The sequence below is a fragment of the Fistularia commersonii genome, chromosome 1 (genome assembly GCF_037954325.1).
Source record: "Fistularia commersonii isolate RoL2024-O1a breed Wild chromosome 1, RoL_Fcom_v1.0, whole genome shotgun sequence".
In the NCBI taxonomy this organism is placed as follows: Eukaryota; Metazoa; Chordata; class Actinopteri; order Syngnathiformes; family Fistulariidae; genus Fistularia; species Fistularia commersonii.
The window spans coordinates 20,031,094-20,058,775 of record NC_141284.1 but is presented as its reverse complement, the minus strand read 5'-3'; the positions used below and the strand labels follow the sequence as shown (position 1 = coordinate 20,058,775).

Below are 27,682 nucleotides of genomic sequence, written 5' to 3'. Positions count from 1 at the left end.
GATTGGCATATCCAAAGAAAATTATCAGCTGTGGACATAATAATTTTATGCACACATTGAAATAGCTGGATTGAACCCTTACACGCCATTGTAGTAGTGACAAGCGCAGCCACTCCAAATATACATATATAGATATACTCCAATCATAAACAGATATCCTTATCCAGACAGCGGGGCTGATGTTTCAGCCACTAATCCAAAAAAAGAGCTAAGGGCTATCGCGTTTAATTATCTCTGACAGCCACTTGCTCTAATCCACACAGAGCACGTGCAAACGAGCTGCTAGCGCTCTGCCGCCGCGGGAGGGGGGACAGGAGAGGACGGCGAGCTGCCGGCTCGCCCGCTGAGAAGGCCTCCTCCGTGCATGACACGGACACGGTCTTCGTTGACCCGGCCGGCGCTCGCCAACGTTTCTTCGGCAGCTAAAGGCTCGGGGGCCGTCGTGTGGCATCTGTTGCCGCAGGGGCTGCGTACGCGAGGGGGGGCACGGGGCGCCGGCGGCTCACCGGGCCCGTCGATAGATACGTGGCACGTGTGTGAGGACCCGGGGCTGCGTTAACCGCCGAGTATCACCGGGGAGGTAGTGGCAAGGTCACCTCTCGCTCTGCCTGAGAAACCCCCACCTGCCACACTCGGCTCGGCTGTCGTGTCACACAGACGGGCGGGTGGGCCGTGGGGGGAGGGCGGCTCACAATTCACATTGTTTCATTTCAGAATTATCTTTAAAAAGGTGGCGCAGTGGTTAGGGCTCCCACCTCACAGCAAGGAGCTCCCTGATTGGATTCCCCTTTTCTGTGAGGAGTCTCCTGGGGTTCCTCCAGGTTACCCGAACAGTCCAAACACATGATACTATGACCTATAATAGATGATTAGCACCCGTCCCTCTCAACCCTCATACCCCCTCCGTCGCCATCAAACTTTAGATCTGGTCGAGGCAGAAGGCCGTCCGCATTGAGCTCGGATCCGTCCAAGGTTTCTGCGGCGGCAAAAGGCAGGGTTACCTCGCCGCTGTCACCAAGGTTGTGTTTCTGTAGATGTTCTCAAAGTGTGTGTTTCTTAGTTGTTCCACATGGGAAAGGGTCGTCAAACGATTGCGGTGGAGCTGCAGGAACCCCAAAATTATATTCAAAAAGGCGGCACGGCATCTCAGTGGTTCGCACTTCACAGCAAGGCGAAGCCACCTTTCTGTGTGGAGCCTCCACGCTCTCCCCGTGTTTGCGTGGGGCTCCTCAGGGTTCTCCGGGTTCCTCCCGTATATGCGGAAGGTTCGCTGGAGATCCTATATCGTCCATATGTTTGGCAGAGAGGGTCAAAAGTTGTATGTCTGTAGGCATACCCTGCGATGGATCGGCGAACCCCGTCTCTCGCGCCGCTACCCCGGCTATAAAGAATGAGTGAATACATGAAAGAATTACCTGCCATCATTTTTGAGTGACACTTTCGCCCTCTGCATATCACGTCACACACAATCAGAAAACCAGAAACATGGCAGTGATCAAATCTATTGGTGCGTCTTCATCTCTGCTCCCGTCCTGCGGGGGGAAGTTGGTTTTCAATGCATTCATTACCCACTTTATTCCCCGGTGAGGAAAGGGGGCGTGTTTACCCCTGAAGGTTACTTCTTGTAAATCTCTGCATAGTTTATTCAAATGACGCCCAAACCACGGTCTCCGGGATTTTCCCCTTACAGCGAGCAAAGCATGACCTTTACATTTGACGCTTGATAGTTCCTCAGATTCAACCAACTGGAACAGATTAATGCATATTTATGTGTTTGTTGCAGAGCAGTGGATGCTTCTCATCCCTGGAAGAACAAAAGACGGAGCTCTTGTTGACACATCCGTGTTTACGGCTGTAAATATCAGTATTATCTTTATACCAACTCCCAACAGGAGCCAAATCTGGAAATGTCTTTCCAGACTGGACTTCCTGAATCCCGTGCTGACCTTACTGAACCCTCTTCACTATGAATTAGCCATAAAAAGCGGACAACCTCTATTTTTCAGATTTGTGCATTTAAACGGGGAATGTTGATGCTGCCAAGATCTATTTAGACCGTCCATGTTGAAGGTTGTCATTTGTCCTCAGTGTATAGCCCCTCCTTGGATGGCACTGTGTGTCTTTGCTGGGTATGGATGGCCATGAATCAACCCCCCACACACACCCACCCTCCCGCTCTGTTCAACCATTTCATTGCAAGGACTGAACATACATTTCAATTTAAGTATGACAACGCCGGCATTCTTTTCTGTTTCAATGCCGCTCCTGGAAAAATCTGCTCCCTGGAGATTGCATTTCCGACTCAGAAATACCGGAGATGCTCTGCTATAGGAGGGGTCGGACCCAAAGCCAGGGCAGAATGTTAAGGAACACTAAGATAAAACGGGAGGTTCTGAACCCAGGGGATTTATTTAAATACGGAAACGCAGAAAATAGCGAGAAAATTACCCTTTTTTATTCCAGCCCACGCCGTTCTATTTATGTTACAGTAAATCATTTTCTCCCCTGCCGTACGTGCTCTCTGTGGGGGCCAGCGTCCAGCGCGTTCCCTCTGCATGTGCACTCACCATCGTATAGATCCAAGGCTGGCGGGTGACGGAGGGCCAAGGAAACCAGATGTGATCGTCTGGACGCCGGCCATCCTTCCCTTCCGTCATCTCAAGGTCCTGAACAAGAGGCGGGACAGAATTGAAATATTAACCTCAACCACTCCACGCGTGATAGTAGCCTAAGGTCCCCAGGCTCTCTCATTGGACAGGTTCGCAGTGGGCGTGGCTTGGCCTATTGCGGCATCTCACCAGGCATCCACTATTGATATTTCATATAATATTTCAGTCATTTTCAGCCACGCGATAGGTCATTCATACCCTTCTCTCCCAACCTTCGTAATCACTCGGCCTCTATCAAACTTTTGCTTTCTAGCCCCCTCTCGCTCTCTGGTCAAGGCAGAAGGCCGCCTGCACCGTGCTCAGATCTGTCCAAGGTTCTTGCAGCGGTAAAAGGCAGGGTTTCCTCACCGCTGTCATCAAGGTTGTGTTTCTGTAGATGTTTTCAAAGACCGTGGTCCCCAGCTGCTCCGCACGAAAAGGATCGCCAAATGATTGCTATGGAGCTGCAGAAGCTCCGCACTCTACAGCAGGGGTGATAAACTCAAGTACAATGTGGGACAAAATTCAAAACTGGGACAAAGTCCCGGGCCAACATTGATATTTATTGAAAGAAAATCTTCCTCCAGATATAACAATGAACCTTTTCATATGGACCCAAACAAGTTTTGCTTAAAAACGAAATATGGAACAAGCACAGCTTAATACTTTTCATTATGTATAACTTCATATTGCACAGATGCAAAACCCAGCTTTCTGCCTAAGAAGCAGAGTGCCTGTATTAGCATAAGGTCGCTATGACTACTGTCAACAGTTTATGGGTCCTGTTGTGATTTTCATGCCAAAACATCAGCAGAAAATTCTGGGATTTGCAGAATTAGCAATACATGCACTGTAGACGATACCGGCATGCCAGCTCTAGTAGTCATTTGGTATGGCTTTGGGGGCCAAACATAATTACAGTGCGGGCAAAACTTGGCCCGCAGGCAACAGTTTGACACCTATGCTCTACAGGGTGTAGACGTGCATGTTCCCGACGGTGGTTTGCAGGATGGTTTGCAATGGTTTGCAGGATTCCCAGTGTAAAAAATAAAAAGTGCACAGCAAATTCCGTTTAACAAGGAGGCTACAACAGCAGAGGGATTCTGCTGTGACGCTGCAGCTCCACGCCTCACTGCAACAGAGATCTAAGAAGAAGAGTACAAATACCGCTCCATTAAAAGGTCCTGAGCCACATTGTTTTAAGTGCAAAGTCTAATTGCCAGTCTCTCTTTCCCAGAAGGCCGGGGCGGCAACTGGCAGCAGGCCGCGTCAACGGGGATAGCCATTAACAGCCACGTAGCCAGCGCTAGGTGAAAGGCCGTTGGACCCTGGCTCCCTAACAGTCACTGTATTCTGAGGCGGAAAAAATACAGGCAGACAAACACGCCCAGGACGCCCTCCGTGACTCCTCGGGGCAAGCTGAACTGGTAAACGGCGAATTTATCCGCCCGCCAGTTCGGAGCAATTGTGTCCGACATAAAAAGGAGCATCACCTAGAACACAGAACCCGGTTGTTTAGCTATTTAAATCAGCCACGACCCGTCCCCCTACATTCCCCAGAGGCTCATTTGGCAAGTTATTAAAAGCAAAGATACAGGCGAACACCAAGATTTCTTGTGAAGCCGCTAAAGGGTAGGAGCCGTGCTGGCTGTTCGAAGGCGTCTCACCTTTGCTGCCGATTTGTCTTTTTTTTTTCCCTCCCCACGCTGGACGGCTGCAAGATAAATGGACAAATCGGACTTTTCAACCATAATGTTACTATGAGGTTCACGGCATCGGGCCTTCTGCGGCGGGGCAGCTGTGCACAGGAGAGTTGCTGCAAGGAGCGCGCATAAAAAGACAAAGTCACTTTAAATCTATAAATTATTCACTGCTTTAGGTACAAAATGTTATCACGGAAGCGGCGGGGCCTTCGGAGAATGTGCTCAGTTTGTGTACACTCCCAGGCCCTTTGGGGGTTTTATCCCGCAATTTACAGCCTGGTGTCCCTTTTCGAGCACGGCCGACCACATGCACGTCAGGAGCAGCGCAAACACGGCACACTGTTGCCTTTCTTTCTCAGCTGGCCCTCGCTTGAAAAATAAAAAAAAAATAAAACACACACATCCAGTGTGGAGCTGTAACCGACTCCCAGGGTCGCCCGCAAGGCTGCTCGCTCTCCTGAGGCTGCAGGGATGTTCTCAGGGAAGATTTCACTTCCACCCTCGATCACGCTTAAGGCATCCGGGCCATTCAATCAGGACTATAGCATCAGCATTCATTCGGCAAATTGCCAGATGCGAGTGTGTGCGTGTGTGTGTGTGTGTGTGTGTGTGTGCGTGTTCGCCTTAGAGGTTGCTACAGGGTCCGTGCCAAATAGTTACGCGCAACTCAGAAGACGAGTGTATACGTTCAGTTTTACCCTTTCACCATAAATATACGGATATCATTGACAGACAGAGGAGGGATGGAGAAGAGGTGGGTGGAAGGACGCTGAGGTTGGAGGAGGTCTAGCAGAAGACCAGAGAGGAGGATATGGGACGGAGGGGGGAGGGCAGAGTTAGATGGTGTTGGAGGTGATTGGCTGTTGCCGCTGAAAGGAGCACCCGAATGGAAAAGGACTCTTCTTTTCACTCTCTAAATAAAACTGTAAACAAAAACTGAAGACTGAGATCCACAAACTAGCGATTAGTGACGCCGTCAGGATGCTGGCCTTGTAAAGGTCCCAGACACCATTTAGGACTGGGACAATGCCGTTAATCGCCACCTTGGCAAATTCACAAATGGGCCGTACCTTTACATTACATTACATTACATTACATTGCATTTGGCAGACGCTTTTATCCAAAGCGACTTACAATAGAGGACATAGGGACTGCAAATACACTTGCAAATACACAAAGCACAGGAAATATACAGAACAGTAAGCTTGGGTTAGTGAGTTTTTTGTTTTTTTTTTGATAAAGACATACACAAACGTATACACACACGCACACACTGCATAGCCTAACTTGCTGCCTAACCTGATCTGGGGCATCAGCGCAGTAAAAAGTCCTGAAAGAGAACAGTTTTTACCTGTTTCTTGAAGGTTGAGATAGATGATGCTAGTCTTGTTGCTTCTGGAAGTTTGTTCCACCACTGAGGTAGTAGCGCATTTAGCTTTAACCACAAGGCCTCGCTTCTGTCTGGCCAGCACCCTGCTGGTCATTAGCCTGCCGTGACAAACGCACACACTCATCCTACCGATCCACTTGCGGTTGTTGGGAAGCATCCGGCTGGTAATTGTGTGCGTGAATGCAGGGTGAGTTATCTTTTCATCTGTTTTCCTTCTTCGTGATGTACACGTGAATTGATTTTGCACGCGCTGCAATTGTTAAAAGCGGAAAGACACCCACTGTAAAGCTCAATGAATTTAAGAAACATGTATATTTTTGCCTCCGGCACGATGCGGATGTGGACGCTCTGCACAGCTCCTCATACATGTGTATACATCTGTGCATGCAAATGTGCATGACCCGGGATTTGATCAGCTGTGGCGGGCTCTGCGTTTTCAAGTCGGCGAGAACAAAGGCGATGTGAGACCAGAGGCTGCCAGGCCAACGCGCCCCCATCCCAAACACAGCTGGCACCGGGGGGAGCTCGGCGCTGAGCTCGGCAGCACCAGCTTCCCTTTTGATGAATGTGGCAGAGGGCGTGGGAGAGCGGCAAGACGGCAGCACTTTGCCCTTCACCGCTCTGCTCCTGCCAAGGAGCTACATGAAGGTGATGATGGTTCACCGTCAGCTTGAAGCTCTCGACGTTCACCGCTTGCACGGCAAGTGACAGTAGAGGCCATTTTATCAAATCAGGGCTCGGTACTGACAAGCTTCCTTTACCCGTAGAAAGATGTCGATCCACCGGAAGTCAGAGCATTTAGCATTAGCATCCAGCCATTCATCAGCAACTTCGGGGCACGACCAAGACCGGGCAGGTTCCTGGGTTGTCATGACCTTCTGACCACAGTTTGTCAAAAAGCCGCTTCTCTCAGACTCCACGTCCCCGACCCGGAGAATCTAGTCCCTTAGGGACTCCCCATACCTGCGCTGATCTCCTCTTTGCTTGGATATTTATCGAGGGTGAAAGGTGAAGAATTGCAGCTCGGACACCATCACGTTATCAAGTCCCAAAGCAGGAGAGGATCACCGAGTTAGAAGGAGAGGGTCGACATGATTGCCATGACGTGATTTTTTTTCTATTGTAGACACATATCACCTTCTGTCCATCATCATGTGAGGACAAACGCAATAGATGTCATCTTCTACTGGTAAGATCGAGCAGCCTGAAGGTGTCAGGCTTTGTGAAACCCGAGTTTTCGATTCTGTTCATGTACCAGAGCCTCCGATAAGGACTATTTCCTACTTCTGTCATCTACGTATCATTTGCTCTTTCCAAAAAAAATACAACTAATAGACCAGTGTGCTTTTACAAAGTCTGCCTTAGACCGGATGCTGTCTCTAAGAGACCGCATTCCCATCCCCTGCATCTTTTCCCCCTCTTCACCCCCTTCCCCCACACGCCTTCCACCCAACACCCTCTTCCCCAGGTGGCTGTGAGGCCGGCCTGTCTGAAATGTGATAGGCATAATCCCATTTAGCCTAATTGCATCTGCGGGAGAGCAGCCCTGTGTGTCCCATCACGTGCCTACTGAACCTCTTAGAACACATTATACACACATATTACATAGAAACCCCCTCAAAGCAGAGTCAAGCATGCACACACACACACTTTGCACAAACAAGCATGATGTTGCACGGCTCTTGTGCAACGCGCATATTGTGTTCCAAGGTTGCTGTGCAATCCTTTGTTTTTCCTCCCTCTCCAGCGGTGCGCGCCGATATCAGCCTCCCGCACAGAAACGTCCAGGGTCCGCGCCCCGCGTCGGACGACCGTGTCGAGATAAGTGCGCCACGACAAATGGCCCGACGGAAAGGCTGAAGGTCTAATTTGTGCACGTACGTGCATGCACATGCAAGCAATTCTCGCATCTGCTCCGGGGGCTGCGGCCCAGTGGGCGAAGGAAATGATGCCGCCACAGAGGAGAGCTCCCGGGAGTGGCGATGCACCGGAAGCCATAATGAGGCTGGGCGTTCTCTAGGGCGACCACTCCGACATTACTCACACTGTGGCAGAGAGGGCGGCGTCGGCGGTAGCGGCGGCGTCGGCGCCACTAGCATTGCGGCACTTTAATGATCGTGTTAAGAAAGCACGGATAAAAGATTCACTGACGTCTGAGATATCATCATTTGCATTTATAGGCATTTCATTATGCAGCCTGTAATATGGGAATTTGCAGACCGGTTATATGTGCCGAAACAATACGTCTCACACATAATGTTTCATATTTCATTTACTTTAATTCTCCCTCATACCAGACCAATTACGTTCTAGCATCTGCTTTATATTGCGACTCGTTTTTTTTTTTTTTTTCTTTAACTGGAAGACACGTTGAGCTCTAACAGGCCGCAGAACAATCTGCGGCACAAAGGGAATCAATGCCCCGGAACCGAGTTACTCCGACGTGCTGCGGGAGGTCGTTAGATTTTCATTTTAATAATAAACTGCTGGCATAAATAACAATGTCACTGGAATTCATCAGAATAGAGAACAATCAAAAATAATAGCCACTGACAATAAGTACACTTGAAGGTGTCGCACTTTGAATAAACATATTATCATATGTTTATGTATATGTGGTCTCAACTTATGTAGCGCTTTCACGCCGTTCAATGCCGTTCTTTACATCGGATCGCATTCACCCATTCACTCATCTACCCATTAACCCTTTCACACACACACACACACACACACACGGATAGCAGCAGTGCCACCATGCAAGGCTACGTTGCAACCGCAGGTTCACCGCCAGGGACGATTGCAGAGGATCGAGCCGCCACGGACACAGCCACATTTTTATATGTATACATATATATATGTATACATATAAAGAGGGCGAGAGATACGTGTATGTAGTCATTTCATGCCATTAAAGATGTCATATTATTCAAACGTGTCCCATATGTTCTGTTCGACAGGGCGAGGGAACGCTCGGTCGCCCGTTATCCTCAAGTAAAGGATAAAACTGCAAATGAGACAGCTTGAGTGCACCTCTCCTATAAGAATAGCCACTACACTACAGAATCCCCAGCTGTTCCTTTATCCCTCACTCAATCCAGTCATTCAAACTTTCACATCTTTTCAAACACTTCGCCAGTAAGCTGCCAAACCACACTTGGCTGTCTGAGCGGCATGCACGCTGAAAAAATATGTAAAAAAAATCTTCAAAACACCATGAATTACCATATTCTCGAGATGTTTATTTCATAAGGTCAATCCGGAGAGCTCTCCTTTTGCCGTTAGAGGTGTTTCATGATGTGCTTTGGTGTGTTTGTATTTTCACAAAGATGGTCGTGCAGGCGTGGAGGTTGCCCTCCAGGTCCTGGAGTCAAGGTGTGTGTGTGTGTGTGTGTGTGTGTGTGTGTGTGTGTGTGTGTGGGTGCAAATTCGATTAGGCTCCCGTTAAAGCAATTTCCCGTGGAATTCAATTCCTGGTCCTCCGTTGCAGGTGAGCTCCCCTCGGACGCCTGTGTCTTCTCAAAGAAATACGGCACCTATAAACAGCAGCCTTAAAGGATGGAAGTAGAAGCCAAAATGCAATTAATATGCAAATTTAGGAGGAGGGGGCTTAATGGGGAGCCTTAACAAACATCCATGTGTTGGGAGATAAGGCTATTTCCAGGTTGTTTTCCTCTAACCTCTGCCTGTCCAAAGTCAAAGCCTAGGGGAGCCCAAACTCCTGAAAAGGGCGTGGATGTTGCCGTAATGGATTTATCAAACAGCCGAGTTCCCCGAAGATGCAGGTCGACTAAAATTCCCTTCTTTTCTTTCTTCTTTTTTCACAGGTTCGTGGGTGTGCACGGGGAACTGAGCGAGATGCCCCGCGGCGAGAGACGGGGGGGGGGAGGGTTGGAGGGGACACATTTGTATCGGGGGAAATTCATTTTCCGGGTCGGCGTCGTACTTCAAGAGAAGGCGTGGACGGGAAGACGGGGAGGAGAGATGAGGCCCATGATGTGTAATGACGTGCCCGATGATGGAGGGAGGAGAGAAGAGGAGGAAGAGACCGCAATGAATCACTGTGACGGATGGATGCCGGCTTTGCCGAGGGAAGAGACGGGGAGGGGAGATGGACAGGTCTTGGCCGCAAAGTCGAGGTCACGGTAGGCGCCGTCTGATGAATCCAAGTCCCCGGAGGGACATCTCCACCCCCGCAGCCTCATGATTCACCCTCCGGATGATTCTCTGGGGCTAAATCACCACGGCGGTCAGGGGGCTCCATCGACGCCCCTCCATCCCGGGGTTATCATCAAACAAGTATATGAGCTGAGACCGCCGTCTGATTGCATTGAAGGAGACCAGCTCAGCAGTTTTTATGAGACACCGTGCATTTGTCCGCAGGCACACACACACACACACACACACACGCGCACACACGCACACACACACAAACATGCTGCTGGATTTGATGGCACTCCTGCAAGGGAATGGTTTTCCATCTTAAAATGCTTGAGTGTTTACAAGTGATGATGCGGGGCGGGTTCAGCGGAGGGCGGTGTAATTCCACGGGCAGGACGCCGTAAATTTTGATTAGACGAAAATCGAGCGGAATATCTAATCAGACGGCGAGGAGCTTCGCAACACTTAGACTTCGCAGACATCATTAATGAAAAATTAGCTTTGAGAGGAGAGAGTTTCTGCGTCATGATGAGGGAGATGTTCGTAATCGGCGTGGGTCAAAGGTCACACCTCAAGGATCGGCCGGTGTATCTAATTATAGGCAGGTCAGATAAATACGATCGGTTTCCGTATAATACGTGGCTGACAGAGTGATCGCTCATTTGTCTCTATATGACGTGTGAATAAGAGAGTGTGAACGGTCAGATACCTGAAACTTATATGACTCTGTGATCAGTCTTAATTCCAGAATATAACTTATTTATTGTACAGTATTTGCCATTAAGTCGTCTTAACCATCGGCATCATCAAGTTAAGTGTTCAGATATTTATTTATAGATGTGCTATGCAAATCCTGTAATGATTCACGAGCATCACCCGTCGCCACACGCCGCCAGGACGCGGAGGGGACAATCTGGCAGCGCCCGGCCCCGTGATTAAAATGTATAGAGATCACCTGCAGAAGACCAATCAGCAATTGCACTGATTGCAACAGCTTGCTGGAGACCAAAACCGGGGGGGGATTTGCGGGGGGGCGGAGAAGGGGGGGGCTCCATCACGATTGAAGTGAAACAGTGGTGGAGCCGTGGCGGGGCGGCAGGATGCTGCAGCCCCGGGGAGCTTCCAGCCCTGCTCTCCTCTCAACTACTCTCTGGCCAGACGGGGTGAATCAATCATCTCCAAAGATGTCAGCATCTGCCCGAGCAATTTCAGATTGGAATAAATGGCAGATGGGGATGTTGTTTCCTCTGTTTAATCAGTTCCACCAAATGTGGTTTTATCTCTTATAAAATGAAACCATCTGTAGCACGTAGGTGTAAGGATCAAGTGAGGGAGGACGGAGGGAGAGATCTGCGTGTGCCTGAGCTTCTGCCTGCATGTGTGTGCGGTTTCTTTTCCATGTGACGATGGCAGGCAGGGATGGGAGCTAAACTCTGTGAAACAGCGAAACAGAGGCGGAGCGGGCAAAAAAAAAAAAAAAAAAAAAAAAAAAAGGAGAGGCACTTATCCATTAAAAAGAGGGGAAATGTAATCTCGCCGCAAGCTCACACCTCCGCTCTAATCTCCACTTTCCCCCTGGCGGGAGCACCACCCCGGGGGCCGCCGCCGCCACATTCAGACCCATCTATTTCCTCCTCCGCCTCCGAGCTGTAATTCGGTCCCGGCCGGGGCAGACGCACCTCTGATAAAATCCCCTTGTTCTCAGCCGATAGCGTGGAAGTGTCATGGCGCCCTGGGCTTGATAAGACTTCGCCTTAATGTGCCATAAAACTACAGAAAAATAAAAGTTTCTGCAGGCTGGAAATAAAGCGGCTGCTGTAGTCTGATTACTTTAAGTTCATTCGGAGGGGAAGGTCCAAACCAGCTCCTGTCCGGGTGAACGTGGAGACCGCTTACCAAAAAAAGCGGAGCCGATGTTGAACCACAGGTGAGACTTTAAATGGTGGCCCCCCGCACACATGAGCATAGACAGAAATTGATATTTCACCATTTATAAGGTAACACGTCATCTAATTTTCATGCTCAACAAATGAATATAAAAAATATCTGAAATGCAATATGAATACCACAAAACAAAAATCCTGTAGTGACAGAATAATAGTAATAGTAATAAATTCTTACTAAAACAAAGGGCATTATTTGGTGCTCATGGTATTATTAATTGGGCTTATCCTATATCTTTGCTAATATCTATATTGACAGTGAGTTATTTTGGGGCGCCCCCTGGAGGCCACCGCGTTCTTAGCATGGAGGATCGGGCGGGGTTAGCATTAGCTCTCTTCACCCCCACTGCTCGCCGCCATTGTCCGGGGGAAACCAACTTTGGTCATTCTACACATTTCTCATTAAAATCCGCACACGTCACGCAGGCGACTTTGCAATATCACAAAAACGACGCGTCTTAAACCGGGACATTTGTTTCCTGGGTGTCGACAGGGGAGGCGGCAACCCTCCCCACTGCCAAGGATTACGCCGCGAGCCAATAGCGAGTGACGGGCAAAACTGTGCCTCGTTCATTTCCTCTGCCTCATCCGCACTCCGCTCTCTCCTCAGACACACAAGTTCACGCAAGGATATCATTCATAAAGGTTCACGGACCAACTCGATAATATCCAGCGAAATACTTCATAGAAGAAGTGCAAATATGTTCAAGTAAATATATTCCGGTAAAGGCTTTTATTGGAATGTTTCTCATTATTGTGTGAACTAAAATTTCATTGTTTATTCATTCACTATCGACACCGCTTCACCTGCGCTCAGGGTTGCGGGAGGGCAACCTGTGATTGGACGAGAGGCGGGGTTCATCCTGGACAGGTCGCTGGGACGCATATGAAGACACGGATGTTGCATGTCTGCATGAGGTGTGAATGTTGCATGCCTGTAGGAGGTGTGAAATCTTACATGTCGATATGGGGTGAATGTTGCGTGCCTCCATATGAGGTGTGAGTGAGAGGGTGAATTGACTCATTACCTGCCACAAACAGTCTTTGTATTCCAGCCTTCCACTCCCCTCCATCTCACCCTGAAACATCGTTCCATTTCAAAAGTGACCAAACCCTTTCTCCGCTCTTCCTGAAGCCAAAGAGGTACTTTGTCCTCACGCATAATCCACCCTTTCACTCCGGCCACATTCACCCTCGTGCCGCTTCTCTCAATGGAAACGCTTGTGTTCCTGAAAGCGGTCAACAATGCTCGCCACTCAATACGTAATTTCGGTGAATAAATCACCTTGGAGAAGTCTCTCTGGCTGTGAGCGCCGGGGGGAGGAGAATGGAGCCGTAACACTCGGGGAACACGTACACGCTGACCTGAATGGCTCCTGGTATTCTGATTTCCCCCAGGAGCTCCTCTCTGGCCTGCACCGCTGTTTTAGATTCCAGAGGGAGGCCATTAATGCTCAGCCTGTCGACCTGATCCATATGCATGGCTGGCTGTTCCGTTCTGTTCGGCTTCTGCCTCCCTGCCCGCCTACCTGACTGTCTGAGGGCCGCCAACAGAGCCACTGCGAGCAGGGTGGTTCTAGAGAGGCGGGACAAAAAGCCTGTTTACAATTCAACTCATCGGCAGCCTCTTCTTTACACGGACGTACAGCTATTCATCCGCTCATTCGCATCTCATCTAGCAACGTACAACCAAACACCTTCTCATCCACATGTCCGAACAAATGAGGACCCCACACAGATGCGGGGAGAACATACATACTCCACACAGAAAGGCCTCCCTGTGGGAATCCAACCAGGTACCTTCTGTCACCCTGTGAAGCAGCAGCACTGAACACTAAAAAAAATAAAAAAATAATAATAATCATTATTATTATTCTCATTAAAATGGCCCGATTGTGGGATAATTAAACGTACATTTTTTTTCTTTTCTATTCTACCGTTATTATCATTATAAAAATTCACAGCGCCGGCACACTGACAATTAAAATCTTGATTCTATCCATCCATCCGTCCGTCGTCTGCCGCTTACCCTGCAGTCAGGGTCATGGGGGACGCAGGAGCCTCTCCCAGCCGTCATAGGGTGAGAGGTGGGGTACACCCTGGACTGGTCGCCAATCGCGGGGCCACATATATAGACAGACGACCATTCATTCACTCATTTGGGTCGCTCGTTTTTCCCAATTTTTTCCAATTAACCTGGTGCATATTTTTGGACTGCGGGAGGAAACGTGAGAACCCAGAGGAAACCCACGCAGACACGGGGAGAACATGCAAACTCCACACAGAAGGTTCCCCTTGTCAGAATCGAACCAGGGTACTTCGTAGTGTGAGGCCGTGCTGTCCTATGATGATGATGATGATGATGATTATTATCATTATTATTATTATTAACTACATTTATGTTCTATATTCATCAATACAATTGCAGACTGGATTAAAGTTGCGTGTTCCATCCCTAAGCACGGACCGATGGATTGTCCGGACTCCACCCTCCACCCTGTCTTGACACGTCAACCGACCAATTCAGCCGGCTCGTGTTCTCCTCGACGCAACGTTTCATTCTGGGTGAGTCACACGGCACTTTGTAAAGTCACGGGCGCCGCAGCCGCGGTCACATGGCGGGGCTTACGGGACGTTCGGCGGCGAGGACATAGCTGGTATTGATGTGACGGGTGCGTGGGAGGGAATGGCACTTCGGCAAGGTCACAAGTCCTGCTTATGACAGTCACATTGTCAGCATTCTTGGACAAGCCGGGATAAAGCCTTTTGTTCTCCGAGACACACACACACACACACACACACACACACACACATCGCTCTTGACGGGTTTTGAAATTAGTTCTTTTTTTTGAGGCTGGAGTTGTAGGTTTACGAGCGCGACACGGGTAAGACCATGCATGTGACAAACAGGGCGCCTTGTTGCAAAGGGTCCAAGTGAAAACCAAGATCTTGCTGGCCTTCCTGGAAACTTCCAATCTTCTGCTCGTGTCGGGTCATGGAGGTTTATGACACAAACAGCGGCGGTTATTGGTTTCACACAAACTTTAGTGGGTCTTCGAGAAAAACACACTCTTAAGGAGAACAGACCACTTTCTGTTGAGAAAACTGAACCGTGCTTTCGGCATTTGGTTTCCTTATTTGATAGTTGGATGGTGGTTGGAGCTTCACAGTCAGAAGGTCCCTGGTTGGATGACCACAGGCGGCCTTTCTGTGTGGTGTCTCCATGCTCTCCCCGTGTCTGCATGGGGCTCCTCCGCGTTCTCCCCACAGTCCAAACACATGCAGAAGGTTCTCTGGACACCCTGAATGTTCCTGCTCCATCCATTCATTCCCTGTGTCCAAATCAAAACTCAAAAAACGTCTTCGCCAATCAGCCTCCGACGACATCACTTTTATTGATTATTTTTACCACAATTATTTTTTGATTTTTCAGCTGTATTCTGTGTATGTCTGTAGGGTGTCCTGGAGTGTGGAGTAGGGCACCTTCAATCTTTTTCTTCTTCTTCTCCTTATGGCTTTTCCCTTCAGGGGTTCAACCTTCTCCATCTAACCCTATTCTCTGCATCCTCGTCTCTCACGCCAACTACCTTCATATCCTCTCCCACTACGTCCATAAATCTTCTCCTTGGTCTGCCTCTTGACCTCCTGCCTGGCAGCTCCTATTTCAGCATCCATCTACCAATAAATTCATTATCCCTCCTCTGTACATGACCCAACCATCTCAGCCTGGCTTCTCTGACCTTCTTTCCAAGACATCTAACATGTACTGTCCCTCTCATTCCTGATCCTATCCATCCTGGTCACTCCCAAAGAGAACCTTCGCATCTTCATCTCTGCAACCTCTAGCTCTGCCTCCTGTCTTTTCTTCATTGTTACTGTTTCTGGGCCAAACAGCATTGCTGGTCTCACCACTGTCTTGTACACCTTTCCATTCATTCTGGTTGATAGTCTTATTTAGTACGCCCGACACTTTTCTCCACCCATTCCAATGTGCTTGAACCCCTCTCTTCGCCTCTTTTCCACACTCTCCGCTACTCTTGACTGTTGACCCCAAGTACCTGAAATCCTCCAACTTCTCGATCTCCACTCCCTGTAGCCTCACCGTTCCACCCCGGCTCCTCTCATTCACACAATTCTCATTCACCCTGTCTTGCCGCGACTAACCTTCATTTCTCTGCTTTCCAGGGCATACCTCCACCTCTAGATTTTCCTCAACCTGTTCTCTGCTCTCACTACAGAGCACATCATCTGCAAACATTACGGTCCATGGAGATTCCTGTCTAACCTCATCTGTCAGCCTGTCCATCACCACTGCAAACAAGACGGAGCTCAGAGCTGATCCTCGATGAAGTCCCACCTCAACCTTTAACTTCTCTGTTACCCCTAAAGCACAGCTCACCACTGTCTAGCAGCTGCAATACATGTCCTGCACCAGTCGAGCATACTTCTCTGCTACTCCAGACTTCCTCATACAATACCAGGGTTCCTCTCTTGGCACCCTGTCATATGCTTTTTCTAGGTCTACAAAAACACAATGCAGCTCCCTCTGGCCTTCTCTGTAGTTCTCTGTTAGCATTCTCAAAGCAAATGCTGCATCTGTAGTACTCGTTCGAGGCATGAAGCCACATTTCCACTACTTCATTGTATGGCTCATCAACTTTATCCCTCTATAGTTTCCACAATTCCCCTTATTCTTAATAAGGGCACCATCACACTTCATCTACATTCTTCAGGCATCTTCTCACTCTCTAAGATAATGTTGAATAATCTAGCCAGAAATTCAGGACCAACTGCCTTTTCACTCTTCATCCTCTTCAATGCCTTCCACACTTCGCTTTTACTCATTTCTTGTATTTTGTAGTCAACAATAATCAGCTGTTCTACCCTTGCCTCTCTTTCATTTTCCAAATTCATCAGCTCTTCAAAGTACTCTTTCCATCTTCCCGTCACTCTTCTAGCATCTGCCAATACATTTCCCTCTGCTATACAAAGGATGTACAGCAGAGGGATGCTGTACCTCCTTTCCATCTCTAGTTCTCTGTTTCACCAACTTGTATAGATCATTCTCTCCCTCCTTACTGTCCAATCGAGCATACAAGTCATCGTACACCCTTTGTTTGGCATTTTCTACCTCTATCTTTACCTTACACTGTATCTCCCTGTACTCTTGTCTATTCTCTTCAGTCCCCTCAGTGTCCCACTTCTTTGTTTACCGCTTTCTCTGTATATACTCCTGCACTTCTACACTCTAACTATTTTAGTCACTGATCCCCGTCAGGGTCAGCTCATCTATACGAGACGTAGTCTACATGCATGCTCCTAACTCCGCTCTTATAAGTTACCCTATGTTCCTGTCTTTTCTGGAAAAAAGGGTTCACTACAGCCATTTCCATCCTTTTTTGCAAAGGCTACCACCATCTGGCCAGCTGCATTCCTATCCTGTATGCCAAATCTGCCCATCTCGTCTTCAACTACTCTATGGCCCGCACCAATATGTCCATAGAAGTCTGCACCAATTACCACTCTTTCATCTCTGGCAATATTCTGCATCACCTCATCTGACTCATTCCAGAACTTCTCCTTCTCTGAACTCACATCCCACCTGCGGGGCCTAGTTGCCAACAACATTGAGCATCACACCTTCAATTCCCAGTTTCAGACTCCTAAGTCTGTCTGACATTCTTTTCACCACCAGAACATTCCAGAACAAACTCCTCCCCCAAGATAACTCCTCCTCCATTTCTCTTCCTGTCTGTACCATGATAGTACAACTTAAAGCCTGCTTCTAGGTTTCTGGCCTTACTTCCTTTCCACATGATCTCCTGGACACACAGTATATCCACCCTCCTTCTCCGTATCATGTCGACCAACTCTCTTCGCTTTCCTGTCGTAATATTCAAAGTCCCCACTCTCAGTCCCAGACTCTTGTCTTTCCTCTTCTCTCTCTGCTTCCGAACACGCCTTCCTCCTCTCCTTCTTCAACCCACAGTGGCTTGATTTCCACTGATGCCCCGTAGGTCATCTCTATCAATGACGGTCATTGTGAACCCGGGCCTCGACCAATCCGGTATGAGATTATTAGGTTTGATTCACAGCATTAGTGGCATTGATGACGAAAACATTATATTATTTTTATTATTATCATTACAAATAATAATTAATTATAGAATGGTTCATGAGCCTGTCTGCTTCTGGTAAGGCTCGGGTTGGGAGGAGGGGGGATAGCAGGACGGGAGGCTGTGGTCGCCTCCGCTACCTCCGCACTCACAGCCCACGTCTCCTCCACCGCACAGTTTGTAATGATAGACTTCTGCAGGTCTCGCTGCCGTCCGTCTCTCCATCCATCCATCATCCATCCATCCATCCATCCCTCAACATGCTCCTTGCTGTGTATTTAACACTGTCCACTGTGTGTGTGTGTGTGTGTGTGTGTGTTTGGAAGTGGGTGCCCATCCCATAGATGAGGCAGGGGATGGTTATGTCTTGACGCGGCGGCCTGTGGAAACAAAGGCAGGGTGATTTATGGCCCCGTACCGAGAGCATAAATCACACCTGCAGCGCTGCGCCTTTAAACGCCCCGCGTCCTGACAGCATTTACCTTTTATAAATGATTGGGCTGAACCTCCCATGGAGCCCGAGACCACAAAGCTCTCTCGTTCCCCGTCTAACTCTCCCTTTGTCTCACCTCTCTCCTTCCCTCCCTCCCTCTCTTGTGCTCGCCGTCTCATTTCAATTTTCTCCTCCTATCTATCCGGCACGTCCGCCTGTCTCTTTACTCCTGCATCACTCCGCTCTGCCTTTTCTGTCTCTGTCTAAATTTCACCGCCGACCCCCTCCCACCCCAACCCCCGCTTCTCTTATTCCTCCTTCCTCCTATCTGTCCTTACCACGGCCTCCCTCTCTCTATTTGCAGGGCATGATTGGATGCTCCCAGTGGCACCTTGCTCTGCGCTCACCCACTGTCTGTAGGGGATATATGACTAAAGCTGCTTAAAAGGCAGCAGCACCACATCCACGGCTGTTAAGGAAATGAATGTGTCAGTCTTGGCCCTATCTGCCTTCCTCATGACCACTTTTGTGTGTGGCGAATACATAGGGGGGGAGTAAACGGCACACACACACACACACACACACACACACATAATGCCACACCTGTGTATCACAGAGGGAGTGTGAGGCAGGAAATACACAGCAGCTGCAGGAGTGTGGCTAAAGATAAAGGTGACGTCTTGAGGCCATTACTTATCCAGCACAGCGGAAAAGGTTTGCAGATATTATACCTGCTGTCCCCACATAATAGCTCCGGGTTGGGGGCCACACACACACACACACACACACACACACACACATTTGGATGTAAATATGCATGCAAACAAAACAAGCAGAAACACAGTGTGCAGACAAGCCCGTGCAAATTCAGACACACATATTGTCATTGCTATACACACACACACACACACACACACACACACACACACACACGCGCGCGTGCAGAATGTGCGATACCTTGCCTCGCTGAGTTAAAAAAGATGAAAGAGCCGCAAAATTAGATCTGACTCAACAGTTTAAAATGCAGCGCTGCAGCACGGCGAGGATCAGTAGAACAAAACGGCAACATTTCTCAAAGCAGCCGCAACAACTATCAGCGGGAGCATCCAAACCACGGCTCCTCTAAGATCTCGCTTTTCTCCTGAGCGGCATGGAACCCCACGCGGCTGTGTGAAAAGAATATTTTCCCTGTCATACAAACATTGCCGTCAGAGTAAAACACGCACACGCGCACACACACCGTGGTGGAAGGTAAGCGCTGCATTAGCAAAGTAACCGCTGCTGAATTAAAGGGCCAGTATGTCAGTCAAAGTGTTGAGCCTCACTTCGGTCAACACCGCAACCGTGCACGGCGTGCACAGCGTTCGGGATCCGTCCAGATCTGCTCCAGCTCTGCAACTGCCACACCTTCGCAGCAAACAGAGGAATCTTGGTCCTTGCAAACAGTTTGCTAAAAATAAAATCACAGAATCTTGACCCGATCTGCCTTCAATTTCTTTTTCTAAACACGAACTTTATGACGCTGAAGTGGAAACGAAGTCGACGCACACAAAGAACCCCTCCATGCGCCGCCATGCAAAGTGGATTCATACCATCTATGCATTAGCGCTTCATTTAGTCACAATTCCATCTGTTAAATCCGCACACACTTGATCTTCTCCCTCTAGCGCGGGGTTCTCATACAGTTCCAAGTTTTCATGGCAGCGAATGAAAAAGAGGGACCCGGACAGACGAGATGAATCGAAACCCAGCCAGTCATTTCGGCTTCAGTTTGAATGTGACAGTTGTTCTTTGTATTTGCGTTGGACGGTCTACAGTGGAAATGAGAGATGCCCTGCAAATGTGAGTTACTCCGCTGCCAGAACGCCGGTTGTTCTACTGTAACTGAGCTGTGTGCGCGTGCGTGTGTGCATGTGTGCATGTGCACGCACGCATCTCCGTGCATGCTCACGTGCGTACACGTGAAATAAATACTCGGATTCTCGCTGTGGACAAAGTGCCGCCGTAATCCTCGCGGTCCGAAGACTGAAATTTACTTTTTTTGATAAATGTTCACGGGGATATACGGTGGATGAGTTAGCGGGCATGCTAATTCACAGCAAGGGAAAGGAGGACGGGCACCTTTTCGCGGGAGTCGTCTTTTCTTTTCTTCCCTCGTTTGTGGAACGGAGGCGACTCTCACCGAACGAGTTTAACAAGCGCATTAATAAAGCAATGAGGACAAAAATAAATCAAACACCTCCTCCTTCTGAGAACACGCCAAACCCTCTGCAGAGGCTAGGAGGCTAATATTTGGCTAAATGAGGCCTCACCTCTGCAGGGGGAGGCTGTCCTCGCTCTGACCTGACCTCTTTGTTGAAAGCTTCAACCTGACATGGAGCCGGGCGCCCGCTCACCTGAGTCTAACCTCTTCCCTTCTGACCGGGGGTACCGGTGAACGGGGTCCCACGCTAACTAGCCCACACCCACTGCTTTCTGCCCGGGGTTAATTGGTTTCATCGTGGCCCGGGGCTATTGCTCATTCTGTCGGGGACTTCAAACCCTGCATGCACTTGAGCATATAAACCATTCAGATGGTATTAATTAACTATTCATTGGCGTGCAGCCCTCGCCCGTGGTCTGCGTTTACCTCATCTTCATCGCCCACCGCAATATCTCCTTTTATAGTTACTCGAACCCGCTGCTCCCCGCCTGTGTGACCGCAGCCTTCAGCTATGCAGGCCGATTCACATTGACTTCGCTCCTTGTTTTTTTTTTTTGTTTTTTTTTTTTTTCAAAATGTAAACAAAACCAGTGGTTTGGGGATTACGTGAGAGGTATCTGACACGGGGGCTAAGGTGAACAACATGATTTTAACGCATCCTCGTTAAAGAGAGATGAGAGTGAGGAGCAGCGAGGTTATGAACGTCCAACCCTTTGAAGGCTGAACCTGGGCTCAGGCAAGCGGAGCCGCTATCGCTTAATGAGACGCTTTGCCTTGAGATAAAAAAAAAATTAAAAAAAAACAAGCACCGTGTGACCCCGACCGGCACGCTGGGTCCACACAAATACCTCCTTTATCAAGGAGTGGCTCTTTTGAAATCACTTATTTGAGGAGTTTCCGCAGCCTGCGCTGCAAGATCGAGCCCACAGGTGGAGGTGCCCTGGTGCCCTGCAGAAGGCGTCGCTGTGCCATTCAGTTCTAAATCCTAGGGCCTGATAAGAGTCAGGGTGTCAGGACATCTTGACTTGTCAGGCTGGATCTCCGCCTCGCCCTGAACACCTGAGCTCAGGAGCGGCGCGACACAAACAGAAATAGGTTCCAGCATTCTTGGCACCAACCATTCTCTCGGGAACGGCGTCCGAGGGAGCCGTCGATTCCTGCCAGTTGTCCTGACAGGGCTTCCTCGCCGCCTCATCCCTGACTCCTAGTCTCATATTTGCACCGTGCATCTGTACCAAAGAGTGTAATTGAGACAGTCAGAAAGAAGAAGCATTGGACCAAGTGTGTGTGTTCCCAATACCCTCTCCCGGCTTGCGTGGAACCGACAGGATCCAGTCAAGAAACAAGGCGTGGCCGATGATATTTTACGGGTTCAAGAAAGTTCAATCAGGTCGTCGTCAGCTTGCAGGCGAAAAAAAAGGCAAAGAAATGTATCCCACCCTTCTAGAATCAAGTCGCAAAACTGCACTTGCGCTGTATTCATGTGGAAGCTTTTCACGCTGTCTTTCGTCTTCCTCACCGCCCCACCTGCACCTGGCGAGGCCTCCTCCCCACCTCCGTAGCCGCCATACGTTCTGTGGCGCAACATTGCGGGTAAAGACGTATATAAATAAATATAAACACTGGCGGTGAAGCATGTTCCCCCCCCTCTCCGGCGCCGGGAAGTAATGAGGGGCTACCTGTAATTACAAGCAGCTGCTGTCTTCCCTGACGAACGCTAATTGCCAATAATGATTTTGGAGAGCTGTAAAATTCACCGGCTGACACTTTTCCCTCCAGTTTGCTCTCTCTTTCAGAGTGTGCGTGTGTGTGTATGCGTGTGTGTGTGTGTGTGTGAGAGAGAGAGTGCAGGACTGGAGGAGGAAAAAGCCAGGAATCAGAGTGGAGGCTGGACCCCCCGCCCCCGCCAGGAGTGCCGTTGACTCTCCAGCGCTGCTGACGTCTCAGAACCCTGGGCCGCCCCGTCTCGCCCCGTCCTCCTGTCCCATTCCTCAGCTCCGTCATGGGCTGATAACGGCTTTATTACGGCTGCGACGTGCAGGTGGAGGTTTAAAGGTCCGGCACAATCCGACGAGGAGGGGAGTGGATCGGGCAAGGCGGACGTCTGAGACGCCTCATAAGCCACACACAGATGATGAATACTTGTGTTTGGCTGAATATAAGGGAGCAGCCAATGAGACTATCGGCCAGAAAAAAAGGAAAGGTGTACAAGAAAGTGGTGAGACCAGCGATGATGTATGGACTAGAAACTGTTACAATGACCATAAGACAGCAAGCAGAACTAGAGGTTGCAGAGATGAAGATGTTAAGGTTCTCTTTGGGAGTGACCAGGAATGAGTCTATCAGAGGAACAGCACATGTTAGATGTTTTGGAGAGAAGGTCAGAGAAGCCAGACTGAGATGGTTGGGTCATGTTCAGAGAAGAGATAGTGAATATATTGGTAGACGGATGCTGGAATTGGAGCTGCCAGGCAAGAGGTCTCGATGAAGACCAAAGAGAAGATTTATGGACGTAGCGAGAGAGAATATGAAGGTAGTTGGTGTGAGAGAGGAGGATACAGGGAATAGGGTTAGATGGAGAAAGTGTACTCGCTGTGGCGACCCCTAACGGGAAAAGCCGAAGGAAGAAGAAGAAGAAGAAGAAAAAGTATTGGCCGATGAGAGGGCTCTCTGCAGGAAACACAACTCCACAAGAAATCTGGCTGGGATGGAGGGGCAGTTAGCGCTTCTGCTTCACAGCCAGAAGGTCCCCGGTTGGATTCCCACGGGGGGTCTTGCTGTGTGGAGCCTCCATGTTCTCCCTCTGTCTGCGTGGGGTTCCTCAGGGTTCTCCGGATTCCTCCATGCAGGAGGTTCAGCGGAGCTCAGGGCAAGGTGGTTTAGATAATGAATTCTTAAATGGATGAATAATTGAAGGAATATGAAGGGTTGAGGAGGGGTGAGGTGAACTTCAGCCTCCAAATGTGTCTGCTGTCACTCTCTCTTTCAATCCACTGGCCCAGGAAATAGGAGGCACTGGGTTTGAAAGGGAGGGGAGAAAATAACTTCTCTCACGCTTTTTATCTTCATCTCCTCTTTATCTTTTCTTCCCGTCCTGCCAGATCACCCTCGGTGACAGAGCGAACGAGCGCATTAATGGGGCCGTAACGGCGAATGAAGTCCACACATGAAAGAGTCTGCCGGTGAGTTTTACAGCGTCCAGCTCTGAAGTCTTATCCAGGAGTCAATAAAGCACAGAAGAAAAGAAAAACAGAATTTCCACTCCCTCATGAGAACCACTTCCTGGTCCGTCCAGATACGGGGCTCGGTGACGACCGGAAGTCCCTGCAGTGGGGCGGCAGTACGAAGACACTGGACATTCATTTGTCATTCCATTCGCTGAATTGTGACAGAAATGCTTATTTTCTTCTGTCGGGAAAATCTGAAGTTACATGGAGTTCACTCATTCATTCATCTCGCAATACCACAAATCCTGCAGCCAGCTGGATATATTTAAAGACATGTAGAGACATAAAACCATTTTCCCTCCTGCTCACACATCGTATACAAACATCTCCGATGGAACTTCTGCATGTTTCGGACCGCAGGTGCAATGTGAGTTAGTTGCAAGCTGTGGATCAGGACTGGATGATGTATCACTGTAGAACGCCCTGGAAAACCAGAGAAACATTCTCCTCCACCTTCCAGAGCGGGGCCGACACACACAGCGCCGCGGTGGTTTTCCCACCGAGAAGCAATTCTAAGTCATATAATAATTACAGAGTAATAAACACAGAACAGTAAACGCGCAAAGCTATTCGAGGCAGCTGCGATACGACAGCATTTCAACATCTTTTATTGCAGGAGGTTCCCACCAATCGGGGGCGTTCAAAGGTCTCTCACGACCATAAAGCCAGCAGTTCTGGGTCCAAACGCGGCGTGAATAGCTCGAGATTGTGGAGATTAGAGTGGTTAGAACGCCACGCTCAGAGCCATTTTTCCGTCATTGAAAATGAGTGGCGTTTGCCTCGATGATCTGATTGGTCGTTACGGCTTCTTGGCCGACGTTTGAACGTGCGATTGAGGAGCGGCGGCGTGTTTTCATGGAGTCCATACGAGGATCAAAGTGTCTCCCGTCTGGAATGTGAGAAAATTCAAAGCTACGAAAACCGCTAACATGGATCTCAGACCTCGTCATCTAAACTACATATGGCCTCCATTGCAATTTATGAGTAATAAAATAATAAAATAGCACGTTTATTCTCAAGAGGTTGTGCGAGGGTTCATCTGAACACCTCAGTCTCACAGGAGAACAAAGTGTTCCTGACTCACCGGAGTTTGGAATGCTGACCATCTAATCGAGACTATTTCTTTTTTTTTATTTCAAAATAACTCAAGGTCTCCACTTCTCGAGAGCTTCCGTCACCCTGAGGTTCCAAAGCACTTTGCACCGGATCACCTTCACCCATTTACTAATACGTGTCACTCATGGCGACGTGAGGCGCCAAGCAAGAGAGCTAGCTCGGGATCCGACAGCCGCGACCTTCAGGATGGAGAGACGTCCGATGACGGCTCGGACGGACCCCGCCCGACCCCGACAGCGGGCTGAGCGGTCGAAATGATGAATGATTATCTGAATTCATCTTTCAAAGTAAACTCCCTCCTGTCACCTCTGCGTTTGCTAACCGCACGGGTCGAGGCTAATGCTAACAGGCACCCTCCCTCCGACCAGGCCCTTTGGATTTGAATGCAGCGGCTGATGTCGGGTGTGTAATCGGGGTCCCGAAGCCTTTCCCTCTCAGTGAACAGCGAGGGCCCGTCTCCCTGATAACGCCACGCATGGATAACTGAGTGAGACGGCATCAGATACCGAAACAGGCAGGCTTAAGGAAAATGAAATTTGCCTGGACGCGGTGAGCGAGGGCGGCAGGAAAGACGGAGGGGATAATTGAAACGGGGAGCGTTCAGTTGGGGAGAGGAATTGAGATGTTGTCGCCGAGGCCCCCTTATCGCCATCGGGGCCGCTGTGCACAGGCAATTAAAGAGTCAAAAAGAATATCTAGAGCGATGCAGAATCCGAGGGAGCGGAACGCGAGCGGAACGCGAGCGGGCGCCGCGCAAACGCCCTCAGCCTCTCCTCGGGATGATCCCGGAGACGGGCGGAAGCTGAATTGTTTTTCTGTGTCTTCAGTGTGCAACTGAAGGAAGCGACGACGGAGTCTTTCCAAATTTCTTTGTTAAATGTCAGCGGGTACAAGCGGGAAATACACGATTTGAATTCTCTGCGCGCCGAGCCGACCTGACCTCACTCTGAGGTCAAAATGACCTTGACTGACTTACAATAGTTCGGCGCAGGAGTTACCACTTCCGCTTCTCTGCAAGAAGGTCCCTGGTTGGATTCCCACAGGAGGCCTTCCTGCATGGAGTCTCCATGTTCTGGGGTTCGTGGGGTTCCTCAGGGTTTCCCGGGTTCCTCCCACAATCTTAACACATGCAGCCCTGTGATTGGTCCAGGGTGAAATGGCCTGTCGCCCAGCGACAGCCACGATAGGCTCCTACAACCCCTTGGAGCAGGATAAGCTGTACGAATAATGAATGAATGGATAAACAATGAATGAATGAATGAATAAATGAATGAATGAATGAATGAATGAATGAATGAATGAATTATGAAAATAAGGTCACACTGAGACAGAGGAGGGGTGGAGAAGATCTTGGTAGAAGGATGATGAGGTTGGAGCTGCCAGACAGGAGGTCTGGAGGAAGACCGGAGAGGAGGTTTTGGATGGAGGGAGAGAGGACAGGAAGTAAGTTGGTGTGAGAGGAGAGGACTAGATGGAGGCAGGTGATTGGCTGAAGGTGAGATGGAGGCAGGTGATTGGCTATGGAAACCATGCAGATTGGCTGATTTTCAAAATAAGAACCATGTTACGCACAACGACAACACGAGATGAGAAACAAGTGGTGACCTTTGTTTTCTCCCTCCTTTCTCTTCTTTATCTTTGGTATTATTGCTCTCCTTAAAGAGTTCAGGAGAGAGAGGCTGTGTGAAGCCGCGGATGAACGGATAACAGAAAAGGTACGGCGGAAAAGGGCTGGGAGGAGAACTCCAAAAAAACTCACATATGGCCACGCCCGATTCTTCACATACGCTCCGGCACACGGCAGCCTCCGTGAGCTAAATCTTGTCATTTCCTTTCTCCAAAATCGAGCGTCTCGGGGGATTTAAACGGGCGAGGAACGCTTAAAATCACCGACAATGCGGAGCGAAACCGGCGGGGGTTGGAGGAGGAGGAGAGACGCGTGTCGCCTCGACCTGCGCGGCGCTCCAGGATCCATAAAGCAACGAATGAAAGACGGAGAAAAATGGATGGTGGGGATAACAAAGAGAGGACTGGAAGAACGAGGGAGAGGGTGAGAGGAGAGGAGCTGAGCGGTGGCACTCGGCGGGGGGGCTCATGGTAATGAACAGGTGGCGGTGGTGGGGGAGCGATGGAGGGGGGAAAGTGGTGGGGGGGGGGGGGGGGGGTTAAGCCTGTTTCTGTGGGTGTCGCTGGAACCCACCCCGTGCTGTGTGGACAGATGTGTGGACCGGCCACTAGCTAGCGCCCCCCCTCCTGCAAGGCGGTTGCTGCCAAACCCTTGCTAGCCGGCGCTCACACACTCACTCCTTCATCTCCCTTTGTTCTTTGTTATTTTTGGACACGGCGACGGTGGCGAAAATTGCCCCCCCCCCCCACTATCCCAGCCTTATCCCCACCTCTCTCTCGACCTCGACGAAACACAATGGCGGCGGTCTCAGATCACGGCTTATCCGCAGAGCCGCCGCTCTGACAAATGCGCGCTCGATCGTCGCTTCAGGCCTGTTGACGTACAGAGAACAGGATGTTGTCGCTCAGCCCCTCCGCCGCGTGTCATCTGACTGAAGGCTGTGTGCGACAGGTGTTCCCTTGTTTGCCTATCAGACAGGTTTGACGCCGTCGCTGTCTCGGCCCGCCGGGCCGGAGTCGAGCGCCGGCTCTCCGGAGGACGGCTTCAGGAGGAACGTACCGGGAGACGGACGGGGGAGAGAAGGGCGGAGCCGATGTAGCCAAACGCACACGTGGAGG

The 27,682-nt window shown here is 49.6% G+C and overlaps 1 long non-coding RNA gene across 1 annotated transcript in view; it reads right to left on the bottom strand.

Moving 5' to 3' along the window:
* Nucleotides 1-27,682, bottom strand: part of LOC147237758 (uncharacterized) — a 102,952-nt gene that overhangs the window by 27,268 nt on the left and 48,002 nt on the right. Inside the window, exon 2 of the long non-coding RNA XR_015106855.1 lies at nt 2,568-2,666. This is a non-coding gene — a long non-coding RNA (uncharacterized LOC147237758). The remainder of the gene's footprint in view (nt 1-2,567; nt 2,667-27,682) is intronic.